Source organism: Colius striatus, chromosome 11 (genome assembly GCF_028858725.1).
Source record: "Colius striatus isolate bColStr4 chromosome 11, bColStr4.1.hap1, whole genome shotgun sequence".
In the NCBI taxonomy this organism is placed as follows: domain Eukaryota; kingdom Metazoa; phylum Chordata; class Aves; order Coliiformes; family Coliidae; genus Colius; species Colius striatus.
The window spans coordinates 736,959-757,665 of record NC_084769.1 but is presented as its reverse complement, the minus strand read 5'-3'; the positions used below and the strand labels follow the sequence as shown (position 1 = coordinate 757,665).

General features: G+C 45.3%; 1 protein-coding gene across 1 annotated transcript in view; it reads right to left on the bottom strand.

Annotated features, from left to right (window-relative positions):
* ACVR1 (activin A receptor type 1) overlaps positions 1-20,707 on the bottom strand; it is a 58,687-nt gene that overhangs the window by 28,352 nt on the left and 9,628 nt on the right. The window lies entirely within an intron of this gene.

Here is a 20,707-nt window from a genome sequence, read left to right as displayed (position 1 = left end):
AAGTCATCTTCTTCATTTACAAAATTCATAGTTTACTGCAGTTCCTTAAATATGAATTTTTAGTCACAGAAACATACCATGTGCAACTACAGTGCATATGTAGCAGTATGCTGGTAGGAAAACACAAACCCTTTCACTACCCAGCAGGTACATAAAATAGAAGATATGTTCTTCCAACCAGGTACCCAAAAGTTACAGTCTTGCTTTTTCAGTTCACAATAGCATGTAACTGTGTATTGTTGGAGCTTTGAGGGGAAACAGAACATCTCAGCCAGAACACAGAATAACTTTTTTTAACCTGCAGAAACCATTGCCAGATGGCAAGAAAAAGAGCAAGATGTGTTTAAGAGAAACACCACTCTCAGAGTCATTTCACAGTTTAAGCTGCTTTCCCAAGGGTTTTCCTTTCAATGGCAGAGCTTCATTTCCCTGCTGTTCAGGCAAGTAACTACATCCTGAGTGCAAACTCGGGGTGTTTCCAGCGTATCTGTACAGGCACATCCTCTCTCTAAAACAGTAAATAAAGGAGGGAATTCTCTTGGGTATTTCAGATCTTTTCCAGGATACTTGGGTCTTTAAAAGAAAGCAAAAGCTCTACTTTCTACTGTGAAGTAAGACTTACTTAAGAGGCTTCTTAAAAGAAACTTCTCTGCAGTTCCTTAACCTCTGCATTTAAATGATCACTCTTACCAAGGTATAGAGATTAACAAGCTTTCATCAGGATTAAACCCAACAAGCAGAGCTGGATGACAAGGAAGGGTTCATTTGTTCCATGCTACCTGGTTCCTACAGAGACTCTTTGGCCCAACCACATGCCATAAAACTTCAGTCAAAAGCACCAGCAAGTAGTATGTGCAAAACCAAGTCACTCTCCTTGACCAAGGCATTGAGTCATTACCACTCTTCCTACGTTACTTGTCTCCACTTTTTCACAATGCTAGTGAAGCAGATGGAGCTTGGAATCTGACACTGCCATTTTACTTTCAGGTATCTTCCCTTGCTATCTTCTCAAGTCACTGGTAGGCTGCTGAAGGGCCTGGTGATGAAATCCAAGCCATTCAGTTCTAAATTTATCGCCTGACATGGATTTGTTTTGCAGAATATGAGAAACATGTCAGTAATTGCTTCATCATCAGCTAAAATGATCACAGATTTCTGAACCCAAGGAAGCACACAGAGTTCCTGTCCTTACAGAGAGGATCACGCAGTGCTTACCACTCAACCTCCAGCAGGGAAACTCTCACTTTCAAATATCCATTCAGCAAGAAATTTGTCTTCCTTGTTCTTGATACCCATCAGTGCACTCTTAATATGTGCCAATACTTAACCTTCAACAACTTCACTGGAAACACAACGAAATGAAGACACGTGTAGCATGATCCCTGAGAAGCCCCAGATGGGAAACTTAAAGCAGAAGAATGACATCCCAGGAAATGATCAGGTGCTAAATGCTCCAATCACCTCAAAGGGGCCCATTGCTGGGAAGGGCAGGAGGGGGCTGCAGGTACCACCCTCCTCAGCCAGCAGACACTTCCTCTGGCTCAGCAGCTGACACCAGCGCTTTCCTCAGCATTACACCCAGATAGCTGTCAGCAAGTCTGGACAGGGTGGCTCATGAGACATGCCCTCTTTCTCTCACACATCAATGGTTCAAAGAGCAGAGGCAGAAAGCTTTGGTTTGAATGCTGCGGGCTGCAGCTGCCCAGGAGGCCACTGGGCAGAGGGGTCACTCGGGCTGAGCCTGGCAGGGACGGGGCAGCCCCCCAGAGCCCCCCGACACCGAGCACAAGAGACACTTTGCAGGAGACAGAAAGGTATATGTAACCATCGGGTGGGTTAAGGCATTAAACGGGAGCATGCTGCCAACAGGCAGAGTGGTTGCCAGGTTTTCTACAGATCTGTAATTCGTGGTTGCATCCTCCCTGTCCAACGAAACAGCTGGTGGGCAGCCATCACACCTCCTCCAATGCCGCAGGCCGGCTCTGGGGCCCACACACGCCACAACCTCCCCTCAGTGGGCTCCCTCCCTCCTCACAGCAACCCCGGCAAGTCCTCCCACTCCTGGCCATTTCAGCCCTTCCTCCTGCCAAACCTGACTGAAGCAGGGAGCAGGAGAGGAACCTGTAATGAGTTCAGTTCTGCCAGGAAAGGAGGCTGAACACAAGAAACATGAGCTGACGAGAGTGGAGGAATTTAAGACACAGGAAGCAGACAACGGTGGGGAAACCAGCAAAACTCTGCAAGTGGCATGTGCTTGTTTGTTTTCTTTCCAAATAGTTCATTTCAACTCCACTAAAAAAAGAAAAGTATATACAAACACAAGCTCCTGATCTGTATTTCTCAGGGAGAAGAGGAAGAAGGAAATCCAAACTGCATCTCCCTGAAGAAGCAAACAACCTTCCACAGGGGCTGGACCACGGTGACTACTTCCCAGCTCAAGAAAGGGAGCTGTAACACACTCAAGAGTGCCAAAATCAGCTCCCCATCCCTCAGTTCCACATGCCCCCATGTCCCCAGCCCACGTTTGCACTTCAGGTCAACACCAGTTGTGGTGAGAAAGAGAACAGTTCATCAAGTATGAGGATTTTTACCAGCCCTCACTAAAGGGATCAAAAAAGGAAAAAGCCACAAAACCATGGTAACACTCACTGTTAATCCCTCATCCAAAACACTGTTCAGAGTTCCTCTTCAACTAAGCCCAAGGATGACTTCATTGAGTAACACGCTTGAAATGACACCAAATTCTTCTGTTAAACGCATTCAAGTGCTCCACAGAAAGAAGGCTGGAATCCTCGCCCTGTTCCAGTGTGCACACCTCCCCTGTGCTGGGAAGCCACCTGCGGTGCAGGCACTGCTGAGGACAGGCAGGGGCTGGGTCAGAGGCTGCTCTGGCCCAGATCTGGGTGCCAGAGGCCAGGAGCGGCTTGCCCAGGGCCTATGGAAAGCCTGCTGAATGGCCTGCATTCAGCCCTGTGCTAGCAAGCAATTATTTGTGCAAGCCTCTTTGGTAGGGTTACATTTATGAATAGACTTTTCCTATTATAAATGCTAACAACAACAAAATCAGACTGTTAACAGACTTTATGCATTTCACAGCATGCATGGTCTTCTGAAAGAAGAAAGCCAAATACTAAGAATTTAAACGCTGCTTCTATGAAGCTTTGTTCCCCTAGACAGTCGTTTTCCCAAAAGCCTCAAAGAGTATTTTGTCTGCTTTCACTGGGCAGTGCTGTGCATACTTACAACAGCCTATAAAAACCCACCCTGCATATACTTATCGCCAATTAAAACCCTGTGCCGTGTATTCCAGCCTCAGCACAGCTCTCAAGCTTTTGGCCAGCTGTCTGCCCAGCCCTCGGCACAGCACGGCCCAGGTACTCCACCTCTGCTGGGGCTGGGAGACCAGAGCAGGGACGGAGCTGGGAGGGAGCCTCTGACCTCTGCAAATACCAACCTACCTTCACAAGTGATTTGTCGGCAAGTGCCCCTGCTCTAAACATTAAAAATGACAAAGTTTTAATACAGTGGAGAGGTTTATTTGTCAAGTCCTTACTCCCTGCTCTGAGACCAGGGAGCACTTCAGGTGGGAGCAGGCGAGGTCTGCGCTCAGCCCACGTCGGCACCCAGCGCCAGCCGACGCTGTGCCGAGAGAGCTGGCACGGCACCAGCGCCTCAGAGGGCTGTCACCATCCCTGCTGGGTGCCGTTTTGCTCAGGGTGTGCCGTGTCTGCCGCGCTCCTCTGACATCAGTAGTTAAAAATAAGTCTGGAGAGCAGGCTGCTTGCAAGGAGCTGTGAGCCACGGGCTGGGCAGCCCCGCTCCAGGGCTCCCACCAGGCCCCAGCCCCGCTCAGGGGCACTGCAGGCACAGGGCGGGGATGGAGCAGGGGCATCCCGCAGCTCCAGGACAGTGATTCGGTTTGTACAGTCACCTGCATTTCCACAGCACTCTTAAGTAAAGGCTCCAAAACCACATGCAACACTGCAGCCAGGCTTCAGTTCGCTTTCAGGCTCTCATTTACAAACTGCAGACACAGCTGGGGATGAGTTTAAGAGTCTCCATTGTTTTAAGAAAAGACATTTCCTTAAAAGCAATTAATAACAGACATAAGAACCAAAATCTGGTTCTAGCAACACCAGCAAGCATGCCTCTTACTCTTTACACTTACTTCGAGCCCTCTTACACTTACTCACAGTCCTCTTACATTTACTCCTTGATAGAGAGAAAGAAAACCTAAGTTTTAATGTAAAGAACAAAATATTCTTTACTAAAACTCCACAGCAAGCTGCTATGGATCTAGATATCCACAAGGTAACCAGCCCTCCTCCAAAGGGCAGGCCTAGCATTCCATCCAGATAAAGGAGAACTAGAAAGTCATCAGCAGATAAACACAGAGTTTATTTTCCTCTCTAAAGGTGTCAGTCTTCACCATTAGTTGAGCACACCACGTTGTGATGTTCTGCAGAAGCACTGGAGCTGCAGCGCTCAGAGGGCACAGCCCCACGGGCACCATGGCTCCGTGCTCCCTGCCAGGCCCACGGGAGGCTGGATGGCAGGGCTGGAGACAAGGGATCACAGCCGTCACATCTACGTACAGTCAAAAGATGACCATTTGGGTTTAACTTTTTCCTATGAAAGCTTAGAATTTGAAAGCCTACAACTTGCTCTAGGTCATGGGGGACAAGTGGCAGCTAACATTTCACAGAACCACTGAATGGTAGGGGTTGGAAGAGACCTTTAGAGATTATCTAGTCCAGCGTGACTCCAGAGCAGGCCTGTATCTGCTCCAAAACCAGCTTTGGATTCCAAAGACAGAAACAATTACACCATTTTCAGCAGCCCAAGTGAACACCAATAATCATAACCTAGCCAATCCTTGGTCAGGATGCCCAACTTAACATACAGATGCACAACGAATTCTTTTAGGTAAAAAAACAGTAGAATTCTTACTATTTTATCCATGAAGCCCCAACACTCTTTAAGGAATCTATCCTGAAAACCCCACTTTTGGAGCAAATAAAAATTGCTTTCTCTTTTCATCCTAAAAGAACCACTTGCCTCCTGAACAAACCATTCCTTTAGGGTCTGACACCAAAATGTAAGTAGAGAGACCTTGGATCCATAGTTGGGAATGCTGAGGTTGCTGCTCCCATGAGCCACAGGAGAGAGAAAAATCAGCATTTAAGAGGACATGAAATACCACATCAACACAGCACAGGCTGCAGGGAAATTGCATTTAGTCTCTAATGCCACCACCTTGACACAGAGCAAGACTGCGTCAGACAAAGAGCAAGTCCAATTAATGAAGAAATTTAAGATTACATTTCAATATGCCACAGACATGGGAATGCAAACCATTAGAGGAGTTCAGACTCTCCTGACGACATCAGAGGCACCCACACTATCACTGACAGTCCCAGTGGCAATCTGCCAAGAGCCCAAGGGCTGCACATATTTTGCATGTACCTCACCAGATTCGCATCAAAAGAAAACATCCATAATACTGGATTGCAATTCTACCATCCACAATAGCCACACAAGCTAGATTCATCCACAGGCATGTCTTTAGAAGGAAAGATGTGCATTTAAAAGCAATAATTCACAGCTTGCTCCCTGGGTTTTTGGATTGAAACTCACACAAACTACTGAACCAGCTCAGAAGAGCACACACAAAGGCATTCCTAACGTCACAGAATGGCAACCTTGGCTATGCCTTTCTTGAAGGCTCAGCTTAGTTGCCAGAACTCAGCAAGATGGAAGACAGCCACCAACACCACTTGGCATCCACCTGCAACTGCACAAGGCACACATCAATACACTTCAGCTCAAAGAAATTTGCAAAAGACTGTCAACTTGAAAGGCTCAATGCCTCAGATTCAAATGAGCACAAACCAGAGAGAGTGAAGGGTTCAAGACACTGGTTCTCCTGTACTCCTCCCATACAAAGCAAAATCACGACACTGCTGAGTAAGAATAAAACCACCAGGAGGAAAACAACCTGCGCAATGTAAAATGTTACGAGTGTTATTCCTGATGAAGTTAATAGCTCCAAATATGCTCGTGAAGAGACACTTCCTAGGTTCTTAAAAGCAAATGGAGAGGTAAAGCACAAGCAACACTTCCAGAAATAGAAGTCCTGTCCAGTCTTCCTCCTAAGCACACACAAGTAAGAACCAGTGACTGCTACACTCACCCCAACACCAACTGCAGGAGTGGCACAGCATGGGGCAACAAACAAGGAACACTGACATGACAAAGGGACAACAGAACCACTTATCTAAGAGAGGACAAACCAGAATCTTACTGAGTGACCACCAGCCCCTTCCCAAATGGGACAGGGAAGGCGGGAGTCACACACACAGCCTCTCCTTTAACAGTAGGGAAGGCATGCTCCTGCCCAAGACAGGGGTAATCCCTGAGGAACAAGCAGAGCAGCTGAAGGCCCAGGATGCACAAAGGACACAGAAGAAACCAAAAATAATGCCAGTTTCCCTGTGCAGGTCGGCTGGTGAGCAGGTGGCATCATGACCTTACATGTGGGCATTTAATGAGACATTTAATGAGTGTTGAAGCTGGGTAGCTATTGCATCAGTATGGGTACCTTAGGCAACCCAACACTGGATGTGGCTTACTCAAACTATGAAGTAAGCACAGACGTTTTAAACTGATCAAAAACACCAGTATATATATTGTAACTTCCTGGTGCCTTTGAAGCCACACACAGATCTTTCCATATCATTTATTGCCTTGCAGGGTAAATAAAGTCACCAGGAGGCAGCTACAAGGGGTTAACACCACAGTGTGGAACAGCTTTCCTCTGCAGAGCCTGCACACAGCACCATCTTGGCCACTCATTCACTAAGTTAATGCATGTGGCTCACTGACCACGTCACTGCTGTGAGCAGCTTGAAAGCTAGGTATGTAGCTCCACACATACAAAGAACCAGCCACACATGGGTTTGTTTATAGGGGCAAATTCACAGATATGTTTGCAAGCAGTTTCATGAGACAGTCAAGTGAACAGTCAAGTATTCAGCAGCTTCACCTTAAAATACATGTACTTGAGGCATCAAGCAAGGATCAGTTCGCAACACCAGTTGTATGTGAAATCTGTGAGAAGCCACAATAACTCATGTATACCTAACAAAGGTGTTATTTCACTATACTACACACACTTTGTTGCTACACAGGTATTATTACACAGCACACAGGCAGCTCCTACCAGAGGAGAACACTGCATTACCCAGTTCCCATGAAAAAGGCTCTGTTGCACAGCTGCAAAGTTTCTTGGCAATTTCCCTATTAGCAACAATTCAGAGTTGCAGACAATCTCGGGTATCACTCACTTTGCTAGGGCCATTCCAACTGCCCACACAAAGTGAGGACAACTTCCATTAACATCCACTGACTTAATTTGTGCTGGGGCCTCGGGCATAAGCAGCAAGCAAAATACCCTTTCAAAATCTGCTGCCAGGCACAGGAGTTTATCCCCTGGAATGGTTCTCTCTCAGAAGTCAGTTTCTACTGTCAGTAGTAAGTATAAACTGCAATGTAGGTATAAACTCCCTCTAACCTAAACACAAAACGTGGATTTACCCACAGCTGTAAGACCCAGAGACAAATATTTTCAACTGACAAACTATCAGAAGCTGCCTGTAAAATCTGTTTGTCAATTCTTCAGTAAAAAAAGATACAACCTCACAAACCCAAAATGCACACTGTAACAGCTACTTTCTTTTAACTTACTCAAAGTCCACCTCTTTGAGGCTTGGCCTGCTTTCATCCAGCCAGCATTACTTTATTTATGACAGATTTTATCTGTGTGTTTTGTGACGAAGGAGTTCAGCGAGGAACACACTTTCACAGCTCCCAGGGGCTTCAAAATTGTCTATCAAACATTGCCTGTATCACATTCTGGGTGCATCTGTCTTGACAGGCAAGGAAAACAAGATGTATGGGCAGAAACACAGAGCTTAATTCATATCTGCATAGAAAGGGCATATAGTCTGATACACAGTCAGTCAAGTGTTATTAGGGTATGGTTTCATAAACAGTTTGGACCAATCTAAGACACAGCAGCGCCAAAACTGGCTGTCCAACTGTGTTCTCAACTCACCACCATCACTCTAAGCCCGCTTTCGCCTCTCCTCTTGACTCCAGTGATCAGGAGGCCATGGGGTAAGTTGCATCAGGCCACACATTGCTTACTCTTTCCTCTGACTAATCATGCAAGGCCTAGTCCAGCTGTGCAACACTGGCAGAGCTGGTACAGGAGAGGTGGTGGGAACAGCTGATCTCAGAGACAGGCACCCCTTCAGAGGCAGCAAAACCGTAGGTTAACTTACAGTAAAAAACCTCTAAAAGCCCCCAAATAAACAATCACAGGGAAGACACATCTTCAGTCCTTACAAGAGAATCAGCAAGGCAGACAGCAGGGTCTTGACAATTGTTCCCTTGTCTCTCCAAATAAAAGTTTTCTAAAGCAAAATCCTAACAACCTGCAAATAGAAAACTACTTTCATCAGAACATTCCTCCATGTTCGTTTCAGTTTTAATCTAAAACTAAGACTGACTTTCACTTTCCTTTGGGCAAGCAATTGCCAGCTCCTCTCCTGTGCCAGGCTTGGTCTGGTGAGGAGCCCTCACCCTCCTGGCAGGCTGCTCTTTCCCAGCACCTGAGACCACTCAGAAACTGCTGCTGTGTTCCCAAATCGTATTTTGCCTTTGAAAACCTACAACTCCAACCAACCTCAGGCAAGTTTCACAGGCGGCCTACAAGGCAGGAGAACAGAAGATCTCTCTGCACTGCAATTTTACCAGATGGTCACGCACGTTACATCATCCCATTGGACTGCAACCAGGTATCACAGCACTGCAGCCACAGCAAGCCCTACCCCAGTCCGAGGCTGTGTCACAGTTTGCATGCACTACAGAGCAAATATCTACACACAGGCTGGATCACTCAGACCCAAACTGGTGAGCTAAAGGAGCTGCTAGAAGCTCCCTCAGCATGCAGGACTCTCTGGTGACCCCTTATCTATGTCTGAGCCCCCTTATCTGTGTCCCTATTTCATCACGCGTGAGGACCCTCATTTGCACATCAATAATCTCAGCGGGGGATTTTGCCAGCCTGGGTGGATCTGAACCTCCTCAATGATTTCCACAGGGTTTTACCACAAGAAGGCTCTACTTCCCTCCCTCAGCCCAAGCATCCTAAGGAGAAGGCAAGTCACGGTATTTAAATAAAAATTAGCTGAAAAAAAAAAGTTAAAGCCATTGCATTGGCAGATAACAGAACTGCAGCATGCCGCAAACACACTGCCCTTCACTAAAAGGAAGCCATCAAAGCTACAGAAGGGAGCAGGAGAGGAGAGTAAACTGCGTAAGGCGGCTGCCCAGGTAGCAGAGCAGCTACAGCACATAGGCTGTGGCACCGGGCCTCGCTCTGTGGCGAGCAGGGGAGGGACGCTGAGCTGGGCTTTGCACCTTCAGCTCATTGCTATGGATCTCATACTGAGATTAGAACAGCATTCTTCAGGAGTGATGGGTTGCTACAAAGTAGGAAAGGTTAAGGGACACGAAAGAGTCAGGTATTTGTTTCATACAACACTTTGAACTGCTCCAAAATGTCAACAAGCCAAAGGAAGCCTAATACAAACAAACAAAATATTTTTGGAACAATGAGACTGAGAAGAGCCTCATGCTCCATAGAGTCCTGATGCTCCATAGGCTGTGTTGCTGTGTTTGTGTCTCAGATTCGTTCATTAACAGCTACTCCGGAGTCCAAAAAGCTGAATGCAATTAGCAACCCAGCAAAGGAGGAAACACCCTGCTGCAGGAGAAAAAGTTCTTCAGAGATTATATTACACCACCACAGAATGTTAACAATATTGTTCTACAATTTGGCCTTGCCTGTTTGGACAGGCCAGAGATGTATTATTCTGTTCTTAAATACAAACTACAGATAAAAAACAAGTTATACTACAGGCATGGTGGCCCTCAGCTGTCCCACTGACACTACACAAATTGGACACTACAGCACAGAGGTATATAGGACTTAATTGAATCTAGAAACAAAGGGATGACTGATCTTCCAGTGTTAAGGTGAATGTAACCCAAAGCTGAGCTTAAAGAGCTAGTAAGAACAGATGGGGTGTTTCCTCTATCCTAGAACTCTCCAGCAGTATTTCTGTGCATGTATCTGTCCCCACAGGTGACATTACCCACAGTCAGTTGTGTTGCTGTTCACATCACAGCTTCACCCTCTGTTCTCACTTTCCACCATCATCCTTTCCCCCTGCTCCGCACCAACTCCCTCAAATGCATCCTGCAAGCTCTCCTCCTTTCTCACCATCACAAGGCTCCACAATCTCCACCACAGGTTCCTGTGCTGCATACATCTAACCTGTGGCAGCCTTGTCTGTCAACACTAATCCAGCTAACACTCAAAATTGCCTACTAAAACAGCTTGAGATCTCTTTCCAAATTACTCAGCCCTAACATTCTTTAGTTGCTGTTTCTGCCATGTCTGCCCATCTCTTAAGCAAACGTGTGACCCTCGTGGTAACAGAACCACCCTTCCATAGCCTCAACTGATGGTCAGCACTGCCATGCTACGTAACCATCATCAGGCACCTTGTCACCTCTGCCTAGATGACATTTTCTTCTCCAAATACATACAATTCTGACACTTATTTCCAGAGCTGTTAAGTGTTCCCTTTCCACCTATTTAGCTGTAAGCTTCCGAATTCGCACATCTCACAGGCCTTGCCAGACTCGACTGTACTTGTACACCTTCAGAACACTATTCTGTATATTTACCTAGACCTTTGCTTTAATTGCTGTTACAGATGCCAAAAGCAAGCACTATTTAACACATGCATTACCATGGCTGACCTCACACATATGGCTAACTGCAAATGTGAACTGCAAGCTACAATTCTCTTTACAGACAGGTCTAGCTTTGTATCTCTGAATGAAGTATCACCTAAGAGCAACTAGCCTACAGTTAGGTAGAAAAAAGCCATATTGAGTCAAATGAGCTTATGACATACATCCTCTGGTGATTTACAAGGTTCAGCATCTCCACAGAGGATCCAACCATGCTGGTTAATATTACAGATTGAAGACAAGAAGTCAGCCAACTCCTCCTGAAAACGGAAGTGCCCAGATATGCTTTGGATCAACAGCTCTCCTCACTAATGGGAAGTGAGGGACTACAGGACTGTGCTGAATAGGAAACACAAAAAGACAGCACTTGTTCATACAGAGTAGGTGACCACACCACTTTTTTTTTCAATGTCATGAAGTATTTGGCACAAAGTCATTTTCCTATGAGATGAGAACACATAAGGAGTGAATACACTTGCCACAAAGAACCTTGTTATGGAAACACGGTTAAAAGCATTGTCAAAAGCACAAAATTTCGGATGCCCTGGATAGTTATCATCATCAACCTGCCAGCACAGATTATAATACTGATGGAAAGCTCCACAAGGCCATATAAAAAGGTATCCATGTCCTTATTGCTACTCAGTGAAAACAGAAAGCCAGATGGGTCAGCAAGGCTAGATCTACTTCCACAGGAAACTGTTGATTTTTCACCCACCTCCTGCCAACAAGAAAAAGTTTAATGCTACAAAACTTCTCATTTGAAGAAAAACAGCACCAAAAAACCCACCTCAAGTTCTCACCAGTGTGGAGCCAGAACACAGTTGCAGAGTTAAAGCAATAGCTGCCATGTCTGCCTGTGAGCATTCAATTAGGCCAGGAATAATCTTAGCTTCAGCTGGACTAGACACTAAGGAAACCACAATAAAATGGACTGAGGCATTCGAAATTATTCTCAGAAAATAGGCCAGACCAGGCATGAAAACATCTGGGCTTGGCTTGACTCATGAACCACATGAGCAAGACACCCCACTGCTGCCTCCGGGCAGCTGGGCAAAGGAATGCAGAGCAGCACAAAGGTAGGCAGCAGGAGCCTCCTACACTCCAATTTTCTTTCTGTATCTTTCTCCAGTAAACATGTGCAACAGCCCATTTCTTTTGAAGCTTTTCCTAAAGTCCAAGCCTGTAGATTTCTGGGGCAGCAGCAACGCTTACACAGCCATGGCTGGTCAGTCAGTCAGCTCCAGGCACCTCTGGGGCAAAAACATGGCAAAAGAGTTAAATCATTGCCACTTCAGCCTATGCTAATATGTATGTCCAACTGGCTAAGACCATACACACTCCAAGTACCTCATTCTGTAACACCAACACGCACCAGTTCCTTCCCACCCAAAACAAAGCCAAGCCCTTGTCTCAGTAAGTTACACAAACTGTGATGTGGACAAGTTTATCCCAATTCCATGCAGCAAACAGACAAGACTTCAAATACCATAAGGGCTGTAGCAGCTGATGAGTCAACGTCAGCACTACTAACTCCAAGCTTTGTGGTACCAAGCAAGGCAAGTGTACTGAGCATTCTTACAAGAACTGTTCACCAAGCTCAAAAACCCCTGAAGACAGCTACGCCAGCCTGGAAGGGCCAGGCAACAGGGGAAGCAGCCATTGACCAGAAACTGCTGCTTCCTAGTCTCAACAATGGAGAACAAAACAAATACAAAGGAGGAAATAAGGAGAACTGCAGCAATCATTTAAAAATAAACTACTCATACATTTTAGAAGTAGGTATGACAAGATGAACAGGTCGGGAAGAGACACAGGACACAGCATGTTTAAATACTCAGTATACATGTAACATGGAAAACGGGTAGACTATTACATACACAACCTATAGGCCAGCACAGGGAACTGCATTCCTGGCCACCACATACACTGCTAATAAGCATTTCAGCAGTTGTTCTTCAAAGCAGACTTGGCCTGGTCCCTTCACAGGAAGCCACCGCTACCACACATGGCTCAGAGCTGTTCAGAAGAGGCTGAGACCTTCACGCCCACCTTTTGGGACAGAGCACCTTTGGTACACAGTTTAGTTTCCTCCAGAAGGAACCCAGCACATACGCGCCCAAACAGCTCAGCGACTCGCAACACATGGAGCTCCTCGGGGTGACTGAGGAGCTTCAAAAGCCATCGTGGTGCTCCAACACAAAACTCTGATGTAGTTAAGAGCTATGATGCTGTTTGACCCTGAAAGTATGTTTTACTGACATCCAAGGGCTAAACATTAACCTTTAGCTGAAAAAAAAGAAGGGAACTGCACACCCGATGAAAACCCCACTGCTATCCACCCAAGTTACTGCTCAGTTTGACTTTAATACTTGTCAGACTCTGCAGCTGTCTCCTCTGGCAGTTGGCACTGATCATTGCCAATCTGGGACTTATTTCCAGTGAAGACAGCATTGTTTTATTGGCCACTTAGGCAGCACATGCACCATTAATGGAGGTTTTATCTCCTCGTTTTCCTGTCAGTTCCAAACCAGCCAGGCTGATGCTGTTAACATTAAGAATGCTTATTTTTCCCCTATTCACCATCTCCAAGCCAAAACAACATCTGGAACTTCAGCTTGCCGTAGAAAGTAGAGACACAGATTAAAACTGGAAAAAGCTACACATCAGCTTCCAGAGCTTTATGTGTTTCTGCTTTTATTCAAGTTTCCCACATGTACCTTCCAAAACAGCTCTACTGGGAGAAAAAAAAACAAGTCCCTTGTATGGACTCCCAAACACAATGTAAAACCCCTTCCACTTCAACATAACCTCAAAAGGCATTATCAGAAAAATAACAGGAAAGAAACTGATCGAAAGTTTAGAGTTTACCATCTCTCTGTCAACAAAACAAAGGTGACATACCCGTGACCTACAAAAGAAAACGAAACAACAAAATATTACTGGTGTGTGTTACTTTATCAAGTAATGGAAAAAACCTGGCGCCACTTCAGCATCCGTAAGCATCCCACTTTAACAGACAGCTGTCTCCAGTGTCATTTAAGTATGCTTTTTGCTTAGATCACGTTCAGTGAATCACAAAAATCAATATGGAGAAGAAAACATAAAACCACGTTGTAGACATCCACAGAAATCAAGCATGTACCAACTAGCACCAGCTTTTCTGCAGAAAGACATGCCAAATAAACACAGACTAGTTTCTCCAACAACATTTATTTAACTCTTAGTAGTTTAATTAACAGAAGTCACGACTAGTGGTTATTTTCTAACCAGCTATTGCACTGAAGAGAATTAGAAACTTAAGGCTTACCACCAACGAAACAGTCTCCCACGTGTTTGCGCGGCTGCTCCCCCCGGACGGCACACCTCGCACGGACGCGGCCCGGCGCGCAGCTCCTGGGCCGTGCGCGGCGGCAGCGCGCAGCCCGCGATCCCGGCACACAGGCGCCCGCGGCCCCGAGCGCGGCGCGGCCCCGCCGGGACCGGCCCTGGCGGCAGCGGGTGCGGAGCCGGCACGGCCGCCCGGCCCCGCGGTACAGCCGCTTCCAGCAGCCCCGCTGCCGTGTGCTAAGCAATGAGCGCCGTCGGAGCAGGAATCCTCATTTCTGCGCCGCACGCCCCCCCCGGACCATTACACAGCTCGCAGTCGCGGGCGGCAGGAAGCTGCCTGGCTGCTGAAGCGCTGCCAAGTGCACGGCTTTCTTCATCTGACAACCACGTACAGTGAATCTGAATGACCAAAGCAGAATAAAGTGCATGTTTTCAGGAACAAACAGAACATGTCACAGGTTTCTACATCTAGCAGCAGAGTTTTAACATAACACAGAGTGGGACCCAATTAAAATAGTCGCTGTTGAACAGAATCCCTCGTGCTGCAAGTGGAAGGATGGAGCCAAACAACCGTTCTAACAAAGTCTCTTAGCACTGACAATCAGCTTCAAATAGGCATCTCATGCCAACTCCAGCCAGCTTTGGGGAAGCAACAACAGCATACACTCAAACGGTAATTTGCTACTCAATACATACAGAAACCCCTCTACACAGCACTCCAGAAATTAGTACTGGTCTTGCAGATTTTAGCTTTGCATCCAGTTGCTGCCTGTTCCCAAGGCATCTACTAACTTATTAGCCATTTCCCTTTTTAAACGAAGGCTTAACTAAAAGCTGCAGTACTCAGAAGTACCAACATGGCAACAGGTTCCTGCAGACCCACCTCTGCCAGTAGCAGGAGGGTGCCATGGCCCAATGTCCCCCACCACCCTGGGCAGCCCAGCACTCCAGAGCAAGCTAAGCACCAGCAAGTAAGCACGGAGCTGAACACATGGTTTCTTTAACAATGCTTTAATACATTATTCTATGTCAGCTGGCTGCTTAAACACAGAAACTACTAAATCATCTCTAAAACTCCCAGAATTGACTGAATAATATGAACTTGACAATCTGAGCTAGTAAAAATAAAAGTTATCCCTACTAATTTGTGCAACAATCAGTTGCCTTTTGTTTGTGTAACATTCACCATGGACGTGGATAAGACAGCATTAATTTGTACTAGAGCTTTGTGCTTGAACTGTCTCATGGAAGGGGCTCCCTCTTGATCTTTCCTGAAAATTGTGAGCAGGACATCTGACACTTCTCAGGGACTTCCAAAGATCATTAAGATCACTGCAGCATTTGGAATTAACCAACCAGTGAACCACTACTGCATGAAGTTCTTTGTTGTCAGGTATGTTTTTCATGAAGAGCCATTTATGTAGTCAAACAAAATCTTCACTCTGCCCAGAATTTTCCTGAATGCAAAGAGCTGCCAATCAGCTGTGGCCTTTAGCAATGACACTAAGCATTCAACAACACGACATCTGCCTTTTGGTGAAAGCAGGTGTCACCAGACACAAGGTAACACTGATCCACAGATACAAAAGCACTGCTGTGAGAAACATAACTAGTAACAACAGATCTTTAAGTAACAGCCCTTGCAAGAGATGACTTCTTACCTGCAGCTGTTTCAAGGGCCACGTATTTCTGGGCCTGCAACTGCACATTACCTCTCAGTTCTCCTCAAGTAGTGATTAAACTATACATCTCACTGCTGCACTCTGTCTGGTTTCTTTCTTTGAAGTCTTGCAACTGCTATACTGGTCTCTGGCCAGAGGTAGACAATCCCATATTAGCACCACAGGCAAGATAGAGAGCATGAGGCAGATCTTGTCTACAAACTGCTGGGAATATGAATTCTAAGCAAAGGCTCTGGCTCAATGGTCTGTGTTTGACCACACCAATGCAGCCTTCTCTCACCAGCTGAGAGGAAAGGGTAAGATGGAATGGCTCTGCCATCACCTGTGCAAAAGCCTCTGCTGCCATCACACCATGACACAGGCTCCAGCAGCAACATACCAGCTCAAGGCAGGCAGACGGAGCCCAGAAATACTGAGGTTCCCACAAGCAGGACTCCAAGGAAATCAAACAGCTTCAAAATAACTTTGTGGTAAACTTCCTAGGGGCAGAGTTGCTAAATTAGCAACTCTGAGGAGGGCTGTACAAGCTCAGGATCTCTGCAGGTCTACACTGCTCCCCAGAAGAAAACAATTCCTGGCCACCTGAAAATCCAGCCAGTCTGCACAAGCTGCTTCAGGCAAGCCACACTGCACTGAACTATGCTAGCACTACATAGGGTATTTCCACAGAAGCTTAGTTTTTTCTAGAGTCTGTGGTATGCCACACTGGCATTAGAGAAATTTTCATATAAAAGGGTAAAGGTTCCTTTGGACCTTCCTCAATGCTTTAAGACTTCACTCCATCTTTTGTCTACTCTCTCAAATTCAAAATCTTATTCTTAGAAATGCATGAAGTGGCAGGGACATCACTCCAAAGCACTTCATACCCCCTAGTCCTTCCCAGCTCACACTGGATAAATCCACAGATGGAATATCGAACACCCTCCAATACAGTCACACTCCCCCTTTTGTTGCAGCCACTTTACTGAGCAGGGAGTTCTGGAGTCAGGATGGATACAGGAGATGGAAACTTCTTTGGACTATAACCAGGAAAAAAATAGCTGCAGAAATGCAAAATAAACCCTCTGGAGTAATTGTGTGAGCATAATGATTCAAAGGAAAGCTAAGCAAAATTCAAGGTTTAAAAGAAACCAACGCACACCATTTGGAGTTGTACCTGGTTTCCTCAAATTTCCAGCACGTCACATTTGCACAGCTGGAATATCCATTTCAGGCTTTGGGATGTATTTAAATACTTCCAAGTTGATGAAGGTGATTTAAATTACCAATTTGAGTCACAATTTCATAACTCATTTCACATCTGACTTTGCAGTTACTGTTCGCTCTTTTCTAAAGAAAGGCTAATTACTGCCCAATGCAAATTAACGTATTGTTAGAACTGACTAAATATGGCCTGTAAAGACCATTCCCCAGTGAAAAAGCCCTCTTGTTAAGACCACCAGGGGACAGGAGGGAAGAACACAACTTTGGAATGTTACTGGGAGCATGATGTGCTGGCATGCAGTAATGGGGATGTACAGCCCCAGAGTTACTGTTGCAAATCTCTGCTTACACCAGTCAAGAATCCAGGCAAGCGCCCATCAGCCCCTGCCCCATCTAGAAGGGAAAGATTTGAAGAGCATTTTAAGAATCTGAGAAGTCTTAGATTGAGAGGGAGTATTTAAACACCTCTAAGCCATTCCCAATACACAGCTGGGGCAAGTGTTTAATAAAATTCATTTAGCATTCGCTATGTTCTTTTGTGAAAAACAACAAAACTACAAATTAAATCCATCTCAAAGCAGTCCAACCATTTAGGATAATTTTGTCTTTTATACTTTAAAAGCACAACAGCACAAGTGATATGGACTTCTTCAGGACCTCAGCTTCAGTATCACTTCACAGGCAGGTCAGCTCGGAGCTTAAAAACCTCATTACTTCCTTGAATAGTTCAACAGAGGTTTAAGTTTGAGCTTTCTAATTTTTAACTCAATTCAGAGTAAATTCAAATGGCTTTTTTGCATGTTTTACATGTAAAATCTTTACCATGTTCATTTATTTCATTTAAACACTTTAAATTACTTGCACCTTAGAAGACATGTTTTTTTCAGGGCTTTTGTTTTTGTAAAACGAGTGGCATTTCAAAACCAGAGAATCCACAGAATCTTATATTGACATTTAGATACTTACAGTATTTCCTCTGTGTCTCAAGAAACTAATCAAATACTAGATCAGAAAACCTCTGTACTTTTTCCTTGCCATGTGAGAAAACCCACTTGAATATTGAGTTGCATCTCATGGTTAGCCATACTGGACTAATTTTTTTCCCTTGGTGTTGGTTTGCTTTTTGACACCAAAGCTATTGTAGCTTTCTTGACCAAAAATTATTACCCAACAAGATAACATATTTAGCATATTTTTCTTCAGGTGTTAGAACCAAAGATGATTGCCTATCAGCTGTAATGCTAAAAACATGGGTAAAAACTAAGCTGCATCATGTCAACTAACACATTTAACAGACATTTTTCCTAGAATTGTGATATGTAAATTGAGAGTGTTAAATCATACATGTTTGGCTTGTCCAACATTATTTTTTTTAATTAACATGCCATTACAAACTGAATCTGGGACACTGTCCACTCTCCCAGGGTGTTCAGCAGCATTGACTGCACACACACAGTCTCCATGCAGAGCCACCTGGAGTACAACAGAGAGAAGCAAACCTTCACTCTCAAGCTAAAACAAACATGACACTAGAAAGTAACCACTATTTATGCACTTGTTACAGGAAGGCTCTAAATATACGAGCTACAGAGAACTGGAAGAACTGTCCTCAAAGCACCAGCAGGAGCCAAGGTTAAGCGGGCACACTTTCAGCACACCACATGTTCACACATCAGCTTTCACAACTGCAACATGCTCATTTTCAGAAGAACTCCTCACTTAACACACAACCAAAGAGACCTGTGGGACTGTAACAAGATCAATCACATCAAAGAAGTCTTAACATTTTTGGAAGAATATTTCCTAACTTGAAGAAGAAAAAGTACATTTCATATCCTTTCACACTGCTGGCACACCAAACCTCCAGAGATGTCACTTCACAGCTAACCGGTCACTTCTGTTTGCAGTTCTATTGGTTTTTTCCTCCATGCTCACACCAGTCAGCACTTTTGAAAGAAATCTCTTCTACACACACTTCCTCATCTGGCAGGAATTTAGCAGATGTTTACAAAGTCCTGCTCCAAGTCCAACCTGCAGTCAGCCCAAGGGGGACTGCAAGGCCTCCAGCTTTCACAGGAGTCAAGTGGTTCCCTCACACCTCACCCTGACAACAAGCTGTTAAAAACCACCATCCTCACCTTGCAAGATGTTATGTCAACTGTGCAGTCCAATGCCATCAAACCAAGAACCTTTCTGTGGTGTCACGGTACTATGGCATACTAGTTAGCGCATCAATGTAGGACATAGAAGCTGCAGAGTAATCACCAAGACATGTGAAAGCTCAGTGAAATGTTTTCAGCTACTGTTTTACCCATATTCAGGAAACACGAGGTGTACACACAGAACTGAACATCACCAATTACCAGCTGATAAACAATAACATATTTTGTTATGGATACTCAGCCACACATCTGGACTTTGGTCATTAAGCCCTCTCATGGTGACAGAGTCCTACAAAGCCTGCCTGGGGGTCCCTCTTTCACCTCTACTCTGATGTGTTACTTGTATCTGTAAAGAGAGCACAACTCCACCTCAGTTCTCCAGAACTCTCCTTTAAGAGGCCTGACAGAGGAGAAGGCCTTCACTCCCAGCCCCCTGTAAATCTTATGACCTAGTGTCAGGGCCACTTCCAGTGGCATCTGAATTCCAAGCTGAAGATCACACACAGAGCAGGATGCATTGGTACAAGTTCCAGGCTGCTTCTGATCTTGCTTCTACAGGCAGTTACCCACACCCAAATTCTGTGATCCTCTTGGCCTAGCATTCCCTCAGGTCTCCTCCAAAGCCTGCTGAAGCAGGCTCCTTTGCTCTCCCACATTCTCCACAAAGTCTTCTAGTTTCCCCAACTGCTGTGAAGTCTCACAAGCACATTATCCTCCGAAGTCCATCCTGCTATGAATCTTTCAGGAGCAAGAAGAGCACAGAGTACTCTTTAGGGAAAGGATCACATCCTACTTGAAACTAGGCAGTATCAAGGAAAAAAGAGCCTTCCTCACTCACCCTGAGCTATCAAACTCCAGCATTCCTATCGGAAGACAATCAAAAGCTGAGTTAGGCTCCTTCCCTCCCCAGAAAAACAGAGGAGTTGCCAATTCGCTTTGCTTTCCAACAGCTTGTGGCACACACACGCCTGAAGAAGCACACTTGTTTATATTTCCAGATTTTCCATCACATCCAGGAAAAACTGCAAGTGTCTCTCTCAAAAGAGGGAACCTGTTGATTTCTCCAACTAGGTCTTCAAAAGGCCCATGAGACCAACAGTGCAGTCTTTGAAAAGCTGCAAGTTAAAAGCTTCCCTACACCATAAGATGACCAGGAATGTCTTTCACTTCTCCCTGCAGGAACAGTGCAGGCACTTGCAGGAAACTCATTTAGGCTCTGAAAGGCCTGACGCTGCACTGCGAGAGTAAAGACCAGAGGCCTCTGTAAAGAACAGCAGCCTCTGAACTGCATATACTTCACTTCTGAATAGCCTCTAAATATCAACAAGCTCTCAAAATCTCATTCTTTTGTCTTCATCTGCCACCGTGTTGATGTGCTGTGGCTCTATTAACCCAGCCTTGCGGAACAACTTCAAGTTAATTCACCTTTTCCATTTGCTT